Consider the following 15,262-nt stretch of genomic DNA (forward strand, 5'->3'; position numbering starts at 1 on the left):
ATCTAACATTTTGCATGAATATAAATTTTCATTTTATTAAAAATAGATGCTGCAATAACACATGTTTTTGCAGGACAGCATGAACAACCTGTTTCAGCCTGGACTTGTGCCAAACGCTACCTTCCAGTCAGTCCAGCTGTAATTGAGTACTTGGTCTCATGGTCTAAGAGACCAAAGGGAAATAGCAATAGTGCCTGCACTGTTCCCATATTTGCCATTGGCTACAGAAGCTGCTGTGCTAACAAGACTAGTCCCAGTGCAGCACCCCAGACTCAGGGAAACTGTGCTGAAATGTCCTTCTGTGCTTGAACAACTATGTTCACATAAGTGGAAACATGCCAGCAGGACATACAGGTAATAGTTTGGTTCTTCTGGCTATTGTGAGACCACCCACTCAGAAATCCCAGGCTCCCCAGGGACGTCTTCTCCGTGAACCATCATCCCACTAATAACCAGCCACATGGAGACCTAATGTGAGGAGTACTGCATAAGATGGTAAAAGCAATCCCACAAACTAATACTGAGGGAAAAGATCTAGAGGTATGTCTAAAAAGTTATGAATCCAAATTCTGTTCTCAGGTACACACAGGGTAAACCCTACTACCTTTATACAGGTAAGAATTCAGAGAAATTATGTGGGTAAGAATTCAGAGAAATTCAGAAACAGAGCAAAATTCATCTATATTCCATCGGCTTCATCCAGAAGACAAGTAAAACTGGCTTTTCTACATTCTCTCCCAGAATTTATACAATGGTGATCCCTGCCCAACTCACTAGCAGATTACCCAGAACTGTATTTAAGTAGTTACCACAGGTATTCCACAGGGAAGCTTTGGGGCACATCAAGGTAGACGCTGCAACCGAGGATACCCATGCCATGCACAGCATAATCCTTTGCCATTGAGACTGAAGGGATACACTGATTAAGTAACTCAATATTGAATAAAATAACACCCAGTTTTTGTCAGATGCCAAGCAAAACCAGTATATAAGAATCTTTTGTGCTGTCTCACCTCTTATTCCCCATGTACAGAAGTGCACAATTTCAGAATCTCAGCGGAAGGTTCAGATGGATGATCCTCAGTTAAACTCACCTCAGCTGGACAAGGTTTTGCATTTGGCTGCAGAACAAACAAACAAACAAATCTAGTACAGTGCACAAAAGAAAACTTTGAAGCAACTGTCTGATGCAGTCTGAGGTACAATGTGCTAAAGAAGTCTCAAATGAAGAATTGCAGGCGTCCATACCTGAAGGGGAAAGGAGGGAGTATAAATTGGAGCAAGGAATTCACACAGTACATTTTCCTTCAAAGCATCATGTACATTTGCAAGCCTTGAAGCTATAATTTGCAGTTTTGTCATAAACATTTTGGTAACGTAGTGGAAAAATACCAGTATCCAGTCTATATCACAGCTACCATGATTCGCTATATTGACTGAACTACAGCTATGAAGTCTGTTAGCCTAGACAAAGCATCCAGCATGACAAAAAGGTTTTCATAGAATATTCCAGGTAACACAATACATCCCATGATTACTACCACCTCAATGGTACTTCTCAGCTGCTATAACAATTTTCTCCAGAATTAGAAGAATTTCCTTAGAATTTCTGTACCTTCTTCTGGGCCTATCTATGCTTTGCCCTTCTGGAACTGGACAACCAGGCAAAATGCTAATAAAAATTACAAATTTATCAGATGAAGCAGCATACATAGGAGGAAGAACTCTTTTCATCTCCTGAATTTCAGTCACCAAACTAACACCCTGTATGCTGCTGCACTCCTACAGAGTAACAACAGAACAAAAAAATCTAAACCAAACTCCTGTCCTGTCTTTCCCCAGCAGAGTTTTGACCCTTCCAAAGCAGACATTCCTGAGATTTTATGAAGTCCAGCAGGAACTTGGTTTTGTTATTGATCTTATGTGAAAGTCATACAAATGCTACTAGCCAAGGATGGTGGTTTGAAAAAGCTCTAAAAGAAATGACGTTACATAGACACACATGACCTCTAACGACAGGGAAGGAATAAATACAGTACTGTAGCCACCTCCTCTGCCCTCCTCAATTCGAGCCACCTTGAGACTTTGTTGCTTTCTTAAGCTCCTGCTGTTCTGACTGTGTCTTTTCCCACCTTCTTCAATCCTTTCATTCAATTGCATTTTCCTCTGCACTAAAATCAAATACTCGTTCAAGGCTCTGTGTAGGTGAGGGCAAAACTACGTCTCTTACTTCATTTTTTCTTCCCCTCCTCAATCTCTCTCCTGAAGGTTCCCTTAATCTCAACTCAGTCTCCATGCCTTCTCTCCTGCTAAGTTCTTATGCTGACAATAAGGTCAGAGTTTTGCCATCTCCCCTTCCTCCTTCTTGTACAAAAACAGTCTACAGACTCTTCAGTGATCTCCACATCCAGTGACCATATTTTCCCCTCTTTTAACTATTGGCATAGTTGTCATAAACTATGTCTTTAGTGACACAAGCCTATTTTAGCACAAACAACTGTATGCTTCCAATCACTCCATTTGGGATTAGAAACCACTAATTCAGCCATATTGGTGTGTGACATTTGTGTGACAGTAGGTCAGAGCTGCTTGCTGAGGAGGAAATTATTCCATATGGAACGAAAATAAATCATTCGCATCCAGAATGCTGAGAGGAAAGGAAAGAAAAGAAGGAAAATGGCAGTGGGAAAAGGCGAAAACTGATAAATAGGAGAAACGGACCAATTTTGTATGGAGGTTCTGATAATGAGCGGCTCCTACATCTATTACCTACTCCTAACTAAAAGAGCTGACCTTGACACTGAAAATCTTTAAGTTTTGAAATAAAAGTGATGGAAAGGGGAAAATGGGACAACACTTTCAGGAAAGCAGTTATAAAAGTGTGTTTTTCCCAGGCAACACGTATATGTATGAGACACTGAGCTATTACTCTGAATTTAACAGTGGAATTTCCAAAATCAGTGAACACTTTTTAGAAGTTACATTGCATTGCCTATCTTGTAATGAATCAGATCTCAGTTTGTTCATGTACTTCGGTATCTCAGCAGGAACACAGCAGCTGGAAATAAGGAATTCAAGAGCCTACCCCATTGATTCTTCAGCCATAATCCACAAACTCAGATTCTGCATTTAGATTCTTTAAAATCAAGGGCAGGGGAAGGTGTTGAAAACAGCTTCAGAAAGTTACCTTAAATCCTCTAACATACTACAATGTATGTACATCTGTGCTGGCTCTAGCAGATGTTGGAAAGCTTGCTTTTTTTTTTTTTTTTTTTTTAAGTGAAAAAGAGACAACCAGGCCTCTAACAGACCCTCTTTGATCTCACCTGGGAGGAAAGTTATAATCTGTCCCTGAGAATCTCTACAGTTCAGGCTTAAAAGACAAAAGAGAGGAGAATGTGAAAAGAACAGGAAGCAGCACATAAAATAAAGCAAATGGGCTTTGAAACGCAGCCTGGTTCCCGGGAATGGCACTTTGTCTAGTTATGTCCTTGGAAGGTTGTTTTTTTTAAAAAAGCTGTCTCAGAAATGTGCCAAACCACTTGCTTTTGATTTGGGTGGCAGCAAATGGGACACGACAAGTAGAGCAGAGCATAGTTTTTGCACTGCCCACGGCAAAGAAAGTACCACTTAGAGGACAGCAAGAAAAGGAAAGGTGATAACCCCTGAAATTGCCCATCCACAAGAGAGAGTTTAAAGACGACAATGCCTGGAAAGCTGTATTTTAGAAAATAAAGCTTATCAGAACACACACAATATAAAAAATTAGCATATCTCTAACTGTATATTTTGTTTTCTTCCAAAGACAAGAAAAATTTGTACCTAGTTATCATGATTAATAGTCCTTAAATTACAGCCAAAGGAAAGTGTAAGAAGTTAAAAGGTACTGAAAATCTGTAATAGAAAATTAACAGTAGCTACTACACCTCAGAATCTGTCCATTAATGCCATTTGGCATGAGCTGGTATTGTAGCTGTCCCATTACCACCCTGACAATTGCACTGTTCCATGCTATGGATTTTGTAGTGCAAACAATTATATTTCATTATCGCAAATCAGTATTATTTCCGGGTTTTATTTTAATCTTCAATTTTTTTGCAACAATATGAGTGTATGGAAGTAAATGCTGGCTACTTTACTGAAGAACATAGGTGCTGTGTCGAGTTACAGAAATATGAATTTTATCTGCAGAATACTGTGCATCATAGGGCAATGATTGTCACAGAGCTCTATATGCTACACTAAACTACTTATGGGGCCTTGGTCAATGGCTAGCACAATTTGGAGTCATGATCTCTGCTATTAGTCTGCTGTGGAATTTCACAGAAATCCCATATCCTTATCAGTTTGTCCATTTAAAAGTGTACGTAATTAATTATTATGTACAGATTGCAAAACAAGCAAAAGATGCTCTGACATTTCCAATGCAGATAGTTAGAAATAGTTCCCAAACAATGTTTCTGATTTTCTTGCCAGTTATTGAAATATATTTCTATATCACTCTTGTATAATTTAATAACAGAATTAAGCTGGTATAGTTGCAGTGTATCTCGCTCCTCGGTGAGAGAAACTCTGGCAGTGAAAACATCCTTTTAGTATCTCCATTAGTTCTCAAAAATGGGGAGAGTAATGTTGCCTCATACCTCCTGCAGAATAAGAAACAGTTCTGGAGAATGGGAAGAATTTAGAGGTGCTACTGGAATGGGGAGGATAGATGACCGACATGTCCGGCAGCTCCAAGTTCAGTTACAATAATGGATTTTACACATATCTGTCTGTTGCTATTTCATCTCTGTGTGTAGTCTGCAATTTTCTTTGACTTCAGTGAAATATATGAGTTCCATAGTCTGTGGAGGAGACGAATGAGGCACAGATAAAGTACTGTTATTTGTTTGGGGTGGGAAGAGGAGGCTCTCAATTTTTTTTCTTTTTTTCTTTAAAAGATTTCATCCCAGGATTTGAATTTTTCCACTAAAGCATTCCTATATTTTGTTCTGTGACCTTGGCTTTCCTCTTATGCTGTTTGGTTTAAATTCTGTCAGTTTTAGACCCTGGATGAATATCAAGGAGGCAAAGCATCTGCAGACTTGGTGAACTAAGTCCTTGTTAAATGAATGAACTATATGTTTACAAAGAATAAAACAGCACTTAACTAAATGGAAAGGCTATTACAAGAACCAAAGAAGGACTGATGGCTTGAGTCCTTGCTGTTTTGTCAATGGGGAGCTGTTATATATTTTTATTGCAAGAACCTCTATCCTAAGAAAAATTTGAACTCTAAAAGGAGGTGTATAGAGCCCCTTGAAGCCCAGACTGTAATGGTCAGAATACAGTACAAAATAAAGCAAACAGAAAGTAGTACAAGGTGGGAGAAAAATTTTGATGTAGATGCAGTGAAATTATTTGGATTAGATATCTGCTTTATCCTCTCAATAGTCAAGTAAAGTTGAACTACAGCAATTCAGAAGAGTGTGCTTAATTTTATTTTTCTAATCCTGGTGTCTGTGTTGACTCTCATTGTCCTTCTTTCCCAAGGTATTAGAAACAGAAATACTGTCCTAATGGTTATTTCAATTTCAGCAGCAAAAGGCAGTCTCAGAAACCCCACAGGTAAACCTACACATTCTTAGCAAAGATTGTGCCTCCTCTCTCAACCACAGATAGGAAAGGAAGGTTTGATACTCCACAGTGTTAGGATGGAGCCTTTGTGGCCTTGAAAGAGCTCCACAGTCAAGAAATTACCATTTCTGAGTTTGCAGTGAGACCAAAACTTTTCCAAATTAGCCTAGCTCTATCGATTAGGTTAGAGTATCCAGCAACTGTATAGGCACACAAACTCCTCTTGAGAGATAAAGGAAAGGCACCACCTTCTTGGATACTTCTTTTATCTCCTCATTTCTAAAATCTAGAGACACTTGAGAACAGAAAAAAACTTATATTACAACAATTTTAAAATAAACTAATAAATTGTACCTGTACATCATTGAACATACACTTTCCTATGACCTTGAGTGTCCATGCTTTAATTTACTCTTTCTCTGTTAGCTGAATGGGGTACATTGATAAACCCCTACGTGTGCCCTTTCTGTTGTTGTTTCACACCCTACCAGCTATCCTCAGAATACAGCTATACCTGTTGGTTTTGCTTTGAGAAGCGCTCTCCCCTTTCGCTGATCAGGTAGAGAGCATCGTGCATGCCACCACATGCCTAACTATTGCATCCATGGCTTTGCTGGATTGAGACATCCAGTTTGTACTTGCACCCTTTACGAATGTCACTCGACCTGCCTGAAGATAATACACACCCGCTTGTATCAATACACAAAATCAAACCTGTGTTTTTGGCTTAAGTTAAAAATAAATCAAGGGAAGATCTCTTACATAATTTTCTATGTCTTTCTGGTGTTAGTTTGTTCTGTATAGAATTTTATCAACAGAACTTGTATTTGACTGAAACATGGAGTGATACGTACTGTTTTTAGGTGGGGCTATTTACCCATACCAAAAGAACCGTTCAGTTACCAGGAGTTTCTGAGTATTTACTTTTCAATTTTCCTAAGCATCACTTAATTTACCATTTTCACTAACAGACTGGCACACAATTTTCCACTTAGCCAGTAGTTTATCCGTATCAACCAATGGGTGATGTACTTGCCTTTCTTTTCACTGCATTTCTCTACAACAAAAGATTTCCTGCTGTCAATATTCAATATTACTTGATATTTTTTCACTATTTGTATATAAAATGAGATTCTCTCCTCCCTAGGTTGTACAATAAAACCTATCCCTACAGCCCCCTTAGGTAAGGGAGTGGTCCTCTTGCAGTTCAAATATATCAGCAATCACCTCTGTGTCTATTCCTAGTGTACAGAACCAAATCTTCAGCTGGTGCAACTGTCTTAGCTCCATTGACTTTAAAGCTGCAGCAACCTACTCTCATTAAAGATCCAGCTTATATACTAGAAACAACTTATATCTGATTGACAGAGACCTCTGCTTAACAGAATGCAGGCAGTATCTGAGGCAAAATTATTTCATCATCTTAAACCTTTCTTATTATACTTTATAACAGTATAGGCAATTCTCAGGAAAGGACAGTGATATTTAAATGAGACTATGGTCTGTGTACTGGGGCACAATTTACAGCAATATAAATATTATAGTGTGTATAGTCCAAACCAGATAATGCCAATCCTGCGTGTTCTCAGCAGCCTTCATTGATGACATGGTACTGATGTATCTCATATATTGCTCCATCACAGGGCTCACAAGGCTGCACGTTTACTCTTTCTTCACTGTAAAGAGTTGTTCCTTCTCAGTTCATGTAACAGGGAAGGAACTCTACCAAGTTATCTTTTTTGAAGTCTTTATAGTTCTTTCTTCTAGCTTCATTAATGAGCTGATGGCCATGGTACAGCAGTAAATTACTCCACCTTTTAAAAGTAGGTTAGCAACCTGAAGAAGAGTGATTCCACTCCAGCAATTCTACCTCCTCCCCCCCATCACACACCCTTTTTAATTGCACATTTTCTAAAATAGTCTGAGATCTGGATCAGTAAATGGTCTTTTTGGTGCCAGCACAGAAAATATTAATATGTCAAAACATCCTGCGCAAACTCACATATCTCTGTGTATCACAAATGTTACATTTATATGCTTGGTTTTAAACAAATGCATTTCCAAGCACACTTTTTCATAGCAGAAGAAGCTGCTGAAGTTTTTACCACACAATATTTTCTTCCTTCTTTTCTTGTTTTCAGGGTTTTTTTTGTTTGGGTTTTTGGTTTTGGTTTAGGTTTGTTTGGGTTTTTTTACTGCTTATTAACAAGGCAAATCCTGTTTTACTTGTTTACCCTCAAGGAATTCTGCTATTACAACTATTTTCATAATTTTAATTGTAGTGCAAATATATGAAAAAAGTCTTTCTAAAATACTAGCTGTATTACAATAGCACGGTGGCCCACTGAATATTCGGGACCTGTTGTATTACTATATTATTATGCACTGCCAGACTATATAGAGTAAGCCTCACTCCGGAGGAGTCTGCAATCTAAATAAAATTTACTCTCCATATTCAGAGCAATGAGTGGTTATGATATTTCAGGCAATGGAAATATCAGTACAATACTGATTCCAGACCCCAGTAAGTTCTCAAAAGGCCAGCCTGTGTCTTGTACACAGCCCCCCCCATATGGCTGTTTCCAGGAAAGTTTACAAGCTTGAGCAAAGTGCCTTGCAAATGCACAAAGCCAGCTCAGATGTATCTACAACAAGATTCCCAAAGCTTCTGGTTGCAGATACACGGCACAGGCACACCTGAACTGTCTTAATATCTGAGCAGGTTTATTAGCTTGGGCCCAGCCTCACATGAATGGAGATCTGAGCTGACAGCAGAATCAGTGCATCTGCATATCACACACAGTCGGAGCTAACGAGCCCTTCTAGGGTAGAATCTGTTCAGAGCTGGTTTCAGCAGCTTGGTACCCGTGATTCCACTTACCTGCAAGCTGGACAATCAAGCTGCAGATGTAGAACTGAAGGTAGAGATTATGGATGAATGGCACATGAAGATACAGAGAATAGGTACAACAGTTTGCCAAGATCTCCACAGCTTGCTTCTGGAAATTTCTGTCACTTTTTCAATTCACAATCTAGATACTTAAGCTTATGACTAGCCTTTCTCTTATTAAAAAAAAAATAAATTATAATATCAGTCTTAAAATTTTGCTTCTGGCTACACTGAAAATTTAAGAAGTTAAGAAGTCATTAACTAAAGAAAGACGTATCATATACATCAACATACATTGTATTTTTCTCACTACAGGGAAAAGCTTTTTCATAAAAATATAAATATTATAGTTTCACATAGTGAAACAGAAGGCAAATTAAACTAATAATGCATAGAAGATTTGCTATATGTATGAACTGACAGGCTTTAAATAAACACTCTCGTTAGCCAAAATCTTGTTCCAGTTTGTAGGATGTTAACATACACATTAGTAATACCTCTGAAATTGTCACTCTGTAGACAGGAAGAGAAATCTAATTTGCATTAGGACAGTAAACATTAAACTAATCTTGATTTCCACAGATCAAATTTATATTTTTATTTTGATTTACTGGATATCAAGTGTCAATTTAAAATGAATGTCAAAGAACATTCATTTTCAAACCCCTGAAAAGAAGAAGAAATCCCCCAGAGCAGTCAGCAAAACAGATCATGTTTCCTATTCCAAGAGATTCTAGTTATAGAACTTTGATGGTAAAATAAAACTCTTTAATCTGTGGCATAATCCTGAAGATAGCATGCTAAAACTTGAAGGACACCAGCATGCAGATGTTCTGAGACATATGTTTTTAACCCCTGGGCTACCTCACTTGCCAAGAAAATTTAATCATCTAACATGTACATTCATGAACAGTCTACTGCTAATAGTGTCTATGGGACAGCAATGTTTCCTGCTGACAAGAGTCTCATCCTGAAGCTACTGCACCTGGTATTTAGATATGGTGGAGAACAGATTATTTTGAATTTGACAGGAGTTTTTGCAAAGATTGGAGCCTGGTTTGTGGACTTTTTCTTAAAAAAGTTTATTGCAAAAACTCCAATCTCTCATATATTCAATAAAAAAGTTAAGAAAACCATTTCAGATTTGTGCACCTGACATGTATTGAACTTTACTGATGGGGGTAATCACCTTGAAATCAAGAGATGACACCTGCAAGTAAAATGAAGCATACGTACAAGGCTTTATAGACCTGAAGCCTATTAATGAAATATATTTACTTTTACAAAAAACTCATGGGCTATATATAATCCTTCTTGTACTTTCTCTTTAAAAAAAGTAAAAAATGTAAAAATTGACTGTTAAGCAAAAAGCACACGTTATCATATAATTATGGAGACATGCTTTTTAGAGTGATCAAAACAAAAATTTTGATATGTAGTCTTTTAAAATATTACAGCCAATGCTGAATGAAGCAAGCATTCTGAAAAACCCACAAGGCGTGTAAACTGGGAAAGGATTTGTGCTGGCCACTGTGCTGAAGGTAGAAACAAATGGTTTGTGGTTCAAATTTGTTGAGAACCACTTAGCCCTGCTTTTTGTAAAGTTTACTGAATCTTCCCGTTGTGGAAAGGACACAGAATCGCAGGCTACCAAGGTGTATATAGGCACTGTCATTTATTGTCGAGAACATGGTAGCCAGGGTCCAAAGAATGAGCAGATGTTTTGCAGTGCTGCTTTCAGGTGCATGTAAGATCTGAACAATCACTCCACATAGCTCATTTCACAAGAACGTAGAGAAGATGGAGAATCCAAAAAAAGAGAAGGAAGCAATCCTATAAACTGCACTAGTAAACAGTGCATTTGATTAAGCTCTCAGTTGAACAAATGCAGTTTCCAGCATAGTCCATAAATCCATACACAGAGATTTCAAAAACCCAAGATATTTGAGAAAATTAAAGAAAAGCTAAGAAAAGAATTTTATTCTTTTCTAAAACTTTGAAAGATGGCCATGGGACTGAATTTTGATCTCACCCATTAGAATCTGTACAGTATTTCAGACTCCACCAAAGTATTTCATGTGAAAGCCTAACTTTCAAGATTTCATCATTTTCTAGTCAGGAGTTTTACATGGTCCATTAGTAACTTTTTTAAAAGGGCACATTCAGGTTATTCCATCTAGCATACAGACTGATAAAGAGATGGACTTTCTATGGATTTAGTAAGGTAAATCTTACAATGATTACGTATCACAGCTGCAACAATGAAATCCATCAGAAAGCTGACTGCTGGAGATACTCAAATTCCTCTGTAATTAGCACATTGGTAAAATCCAAATGCCAAACCCTAGCAACCTCAAGGAGCGTGCAAAGAAGCTAAGTAACACAGCAAAGAAGTGACATCGCCATGACCCTGGCTTTTTTACACAATATCAGGCAGCTGGAAGACTGCTGCTCCTGGAGGAGGAGGAATGGGGGAAGGGGAGCAAGAATAACTGAAGTTATTGCTTTGAAAATTTAGTACTTTTATAATTGGGACTTTAGCTTTGAGTAATTTTCCAGAATCTTTTTTGTTACAGGAACTAGGAAGTAAAATAGGAAGCAATTTTATCTTACCTTGTTTTGATTAGTCATTATGAAGATACCAATACAAAACCAGGACTGTACTGAACTGAAGATCTATTATGACCTGAAATTGCCTGGAATTCGAGTTTTCTCTCTTGATTTTTTTAAAAATGATCTTCTCAAAGTGGATGCAACTTTGCAATAATCTTTGGAAATGCCTGTTGGTATAGAACTATGTCAATTTAAAAAAAAAGAGTGCATAAGCTGGGATTCCACACCTGCTGTTGCTGATCCAAGTTTAGGTTTTGCATAATATATGTGTTCACGACAACAAACCTACACCTATTAAATGCCACAGATGCACAAAATTCCCATTAGTTTGATAAGCAGCAAAAGCTCACTTCATGTGTCCCTCTATTCTTCAAACTCCTGTCAATCAATGGGAGTCATCCAAGGAATACTGGTTCCAGCTGGAGATTCACGTATGGAAAATGACACTGAAGAGGAGTGAAAAGTATGTTTCTGTATAAGCATAAATCCCCCAAAATCCAGACTACCTCAAGACAAAGAGATTGGGCCTATATACCTTCATACAGGATCCTACCTTAGAAGTGTGGACTTTAGGTCTACCTATATTGTGGGGACAGAGTAAGTCAGCTGGGAGAGGTTAAAAGAAAAAAAAAAAAAGCCTTGCCTTTTTTTTTTTTTTCCTTCACTGTCATGTTCACCTCTTTCTCAATGGCCAGTACAGGTCAGCCAGCATTTGTACGTTAGGTGTTGTAATCTGCCACCAGCACAGATCAGCAGGAAAATTGCTACGTCCCAGGAGCAGCAGAAAAGCAGGGAGGGAATTGTGACTCAGAGGGATGTGTTTGAATCACGGGGCCTTCTGAGGGAGGGGGATGCAGTTTGTGCAATTCTTGCTCAGGGCTGTGCTTTGAGCACTGTCTAGTCTTTCAGATCACAATGGAATGGAAAAAGCAATATATGGGCTTCTAGCAAATATCATAAATGAGCATCTCATGACAGCTCAAGACAGTAAATGTTTATTACATGTTATGCAATTTATATAGCATAAAGAATTATATCCTTGTTTATCTAATCTGATTGTTATTGCTACTGAAATAAATGGCTTGCTTAAAGAAATAAGGAAAGCGTGATTTGATGGGGTGTGTAACAACAATATTGAAGATATTTTTCAAAGCAGACTAGGAGATTTAGATGCTCAGTCTCTTTTAATAGAGACACTTTGAACCCCAGCCTTGAATTTTTCCTACATATATTAGTAAACATGAAACATTACAGAAGCCATATGTTTCTGGGGTAGGAACTTCAAATTTTCCTTTGTATATGTGCACTACAGAATCTAGTACGTAATAGCTGATCTCCCCAAGCAATGGGTTAACTGAGGATCTATAGTAAAACAATAAATGTTTTGGAACTGAGACTGAGATTGTTGGGACTGAGACTGTACAGAGTATGGTACACTGAAGACTTCAATAATTTATTTTGTGCTAGGCCTCATAGGAGCACCAGAATTCAGATACACTTAGACATGAGTTTCCTTTATTTCTGATCATTGGGCAGTTGACTGCACAAATACAGTTGGTATAAATAAAGGAACTCCATATAAATAAATATACTCCAAAGGAGAAGAAAGTTGATTTAGAGCTCCTCCAGCAGCAGATTGTAAGCATGTCCTACCAATTCTATTTCATTCTCAAAATCTGTCTGAAACTAAGAAAAATAGTAAAGGGAAAACCAGCCTGTTTCCACTGGTTTACATTTCGGGGTGTGATAAAAAATACAGAAGCGATAGCTCTCGGGCTTGTCAGAAAAACGTGACTTATAAGAGCCTCTAGCTATTGTTTGGAATAAATCCACTTTGGACTCACAAAGTTTAGCTTGGGAAACAGAAGTGGTTCCAATTCAGCTACAGTTCAGGTGCAAAATTAAAGCTGCCAGCTCAGCAAACATTCTAGCAGCTCCCTCCATCCAGCCACTGTTTGTAACCTCCTGTAGGCTCTGGCTATACTTCTGAGAGACTCTTGCAGCCCACATATAACAATAAAGCAGGAAGAGGCAGTTAAGAACCTTTCTGTGCTTGTTTGTCACAGAGACAGTGCCTCAGAGCTGTCTAGCATGCTGGACGGCTGTAACTTGTCGAAGGTTTTCTTGTTATTTAATAGTACACACTGTGTCCTTGTTTCTAGATCAGCAGCAGCAGCAGCAGCAGCAAAAGGCCTCTCCTAGACTGGCAGGGTTATTTTAAATTACACATATAAGTCTGTCCAGGGTCATTACCTAGATTGGCAAAATCAATCTGATCTGTATTGAAGTTGTAGCATTCATGCATGGACTTGTAACCATGTCCAAATACAGTGGTATTCTACTCCAAAGAGCCAAATAATGCTCCAAGGAACCTCCACTGATTTCATTAAGGCTTGCATGGATGTAACTATAATCCTTAAATGGTAAGAAATGTCATGTGAACATTTTCTTCTTCAGATTTCTTTCAGTGCTTTAGATTACCATCCTGAAGTTTAAGATTTCAAACTTTCATCCCAATTCATGGAGGAAAAATTTAAGATCTACTCTGGACACTTTAGCATGGAGTTAGAGAAAAGCAGGAGAGTTACCCCAAGAACAGAAGAATTAAATACTGAATTTCATGCTGCCTCTTATCTGGATTTCAAAATAAAGCCACAGAAAAGTTTTGCTGAATACACTGAAGTAGTTATTTAAATTTACACATTAAATTTACAGTTAAACATATTTTAGCAAGTTTCCAGATTTTTTTCTTTTTCTACTTTTATCCTCTTTGTCCTTCCTTCATTTCAAGATTTGGAGTACAGCTCACATTTCCAAAGATTTAACCTTCGCTGGAAAAGGGAACACAAAATACTCCACTCCCCCATTCTCCAGTAGTATTTTACAGCAGAACAGACAGTTATACTCACTTTTCCTTCATTTCTTCCATTCTCTCAATCATGCACCCTTCCTTTGGCAACAACAAAGATTGAAGCAACTGGGGTTGTAACATTCAAATATTCCCAAACATCTTTGGTAATCTTATTTTTTGTAATATTTTGTATATTTAAGTAAGTTAACGCAAAAATCTTCATGGTCAAAATACGGTATGTAGAAACAACTAAAACACAAATTGGCGCTTTGTGATATCAGTGCTTTTTCCAACACACTGTTTTCATTCCTAAAGACACTTTTATGAACCAATGCAAGAAGCAAGACTATCTTTACATAAACTGCCAAAGCAGATATAATTGTGAATGGTCAGTGATTAAGCATTATGCCTTGAGCTCCTTATCTGAAGTTGAAGTTACTTTACAGACCAGTGCAAAGTCTGATGTATCATTAAGCCTCTAACAAAAGCCTGTATCCCACTATATTTGCATGCAACAGGTTATCATGCCAACAGAAACACTTCTATTAATTTTTAATCTGTAACGTTATGCACAAGTTTCTGAAGTCTGCTTGCAGCCCAACATTAGCCATCTTTGGAACAGTTCTTTTGCATGTTTTACATTGTGTGTTATGTCATATTATGGAAGACCACTGCTTCCTCTCAGAAGTATGGCATTAGCATAAAATCAGTCAGAATTTCAGGGCTGGACACTCAGCTGTCATGCCAATACAAACCAGTCAGAGAAAAACTTGGAAATTAAACAACTCCATCCCTGCTTTATTTTCCCAGCTATAAAATGGGGATAATTATCAGCTACTTTTCAGGTGTGATTTGCAGTTTAATTGATATTTGTCACATCCCTTGGTATTCTCAGATAACAGGTGTTAAGTAGTCTTAACTTAGCTACTATTTTAATGAACAATATTTAATAAGTAGAGAACAAAAGCCAAAGGTAAATTATCATCTTTTTAAAGATACTTTCTGTAGTAGTTTCTCTAGATGACGAAGTAAATCTGTCATATTATACCATTATGCATTATTAGTAAGACAGAATCTGACCTGAAGTGGCTAGGTAGTCCAGCAGCAAACACATTTATAAGCAGCTGATGAAGATGGGGAAACAAGAATCCTTGTTGCCACTGTCTTGCTATGAGCCTTGAAACAGACTGCTTTGTTCCTCTACTTCTACCACTTCTGTGCGTCTATTTAGACTGTAATTGTTCTGAGACAGAAACTGTCACAGCTTTAATTATAGTCAATAACCAGCT

At 37.8% G+C, this 15,262-nt stretch overlaps 1 long non-coding RNA gene across 2 annotated transcripts in view; it reads right to left on the bottom strand.

Moving 5' to 3' along the window:
- Positions 1-15,262, bottom strand: part of LOC127022791 (uncharacterized) — a 70,883-nt gene that overhangs the window by 28,683 nt on the left and 26,938 nt on the right. For both annotated transcript variants that reach the window (XR_007767374.1, XR_007767373.1), the window contains exon 3: positions 1,014-1,121. This is a non-coding gene — a long non-coding RNA (uncharacterized LOC127022791). The remainder of the gene's footprint in view (positions 1-1,013; positions 1,122-15,262) is intronic.

The sequence above is a fragment of the Gymnogyps californianus genome, chromosome 16 (assembly GCF_018139145.2).
Source record: "Gymnogyps californianus isolate 813 chromosome 16, ASM1813914v2, whole genome shotgun sequence".
NCBI lineage: Eukaryota > Metazoa > Chordata > Aves > Accipitriformes > Cathartidae > Gymnogyps > Gymnogyps californianus.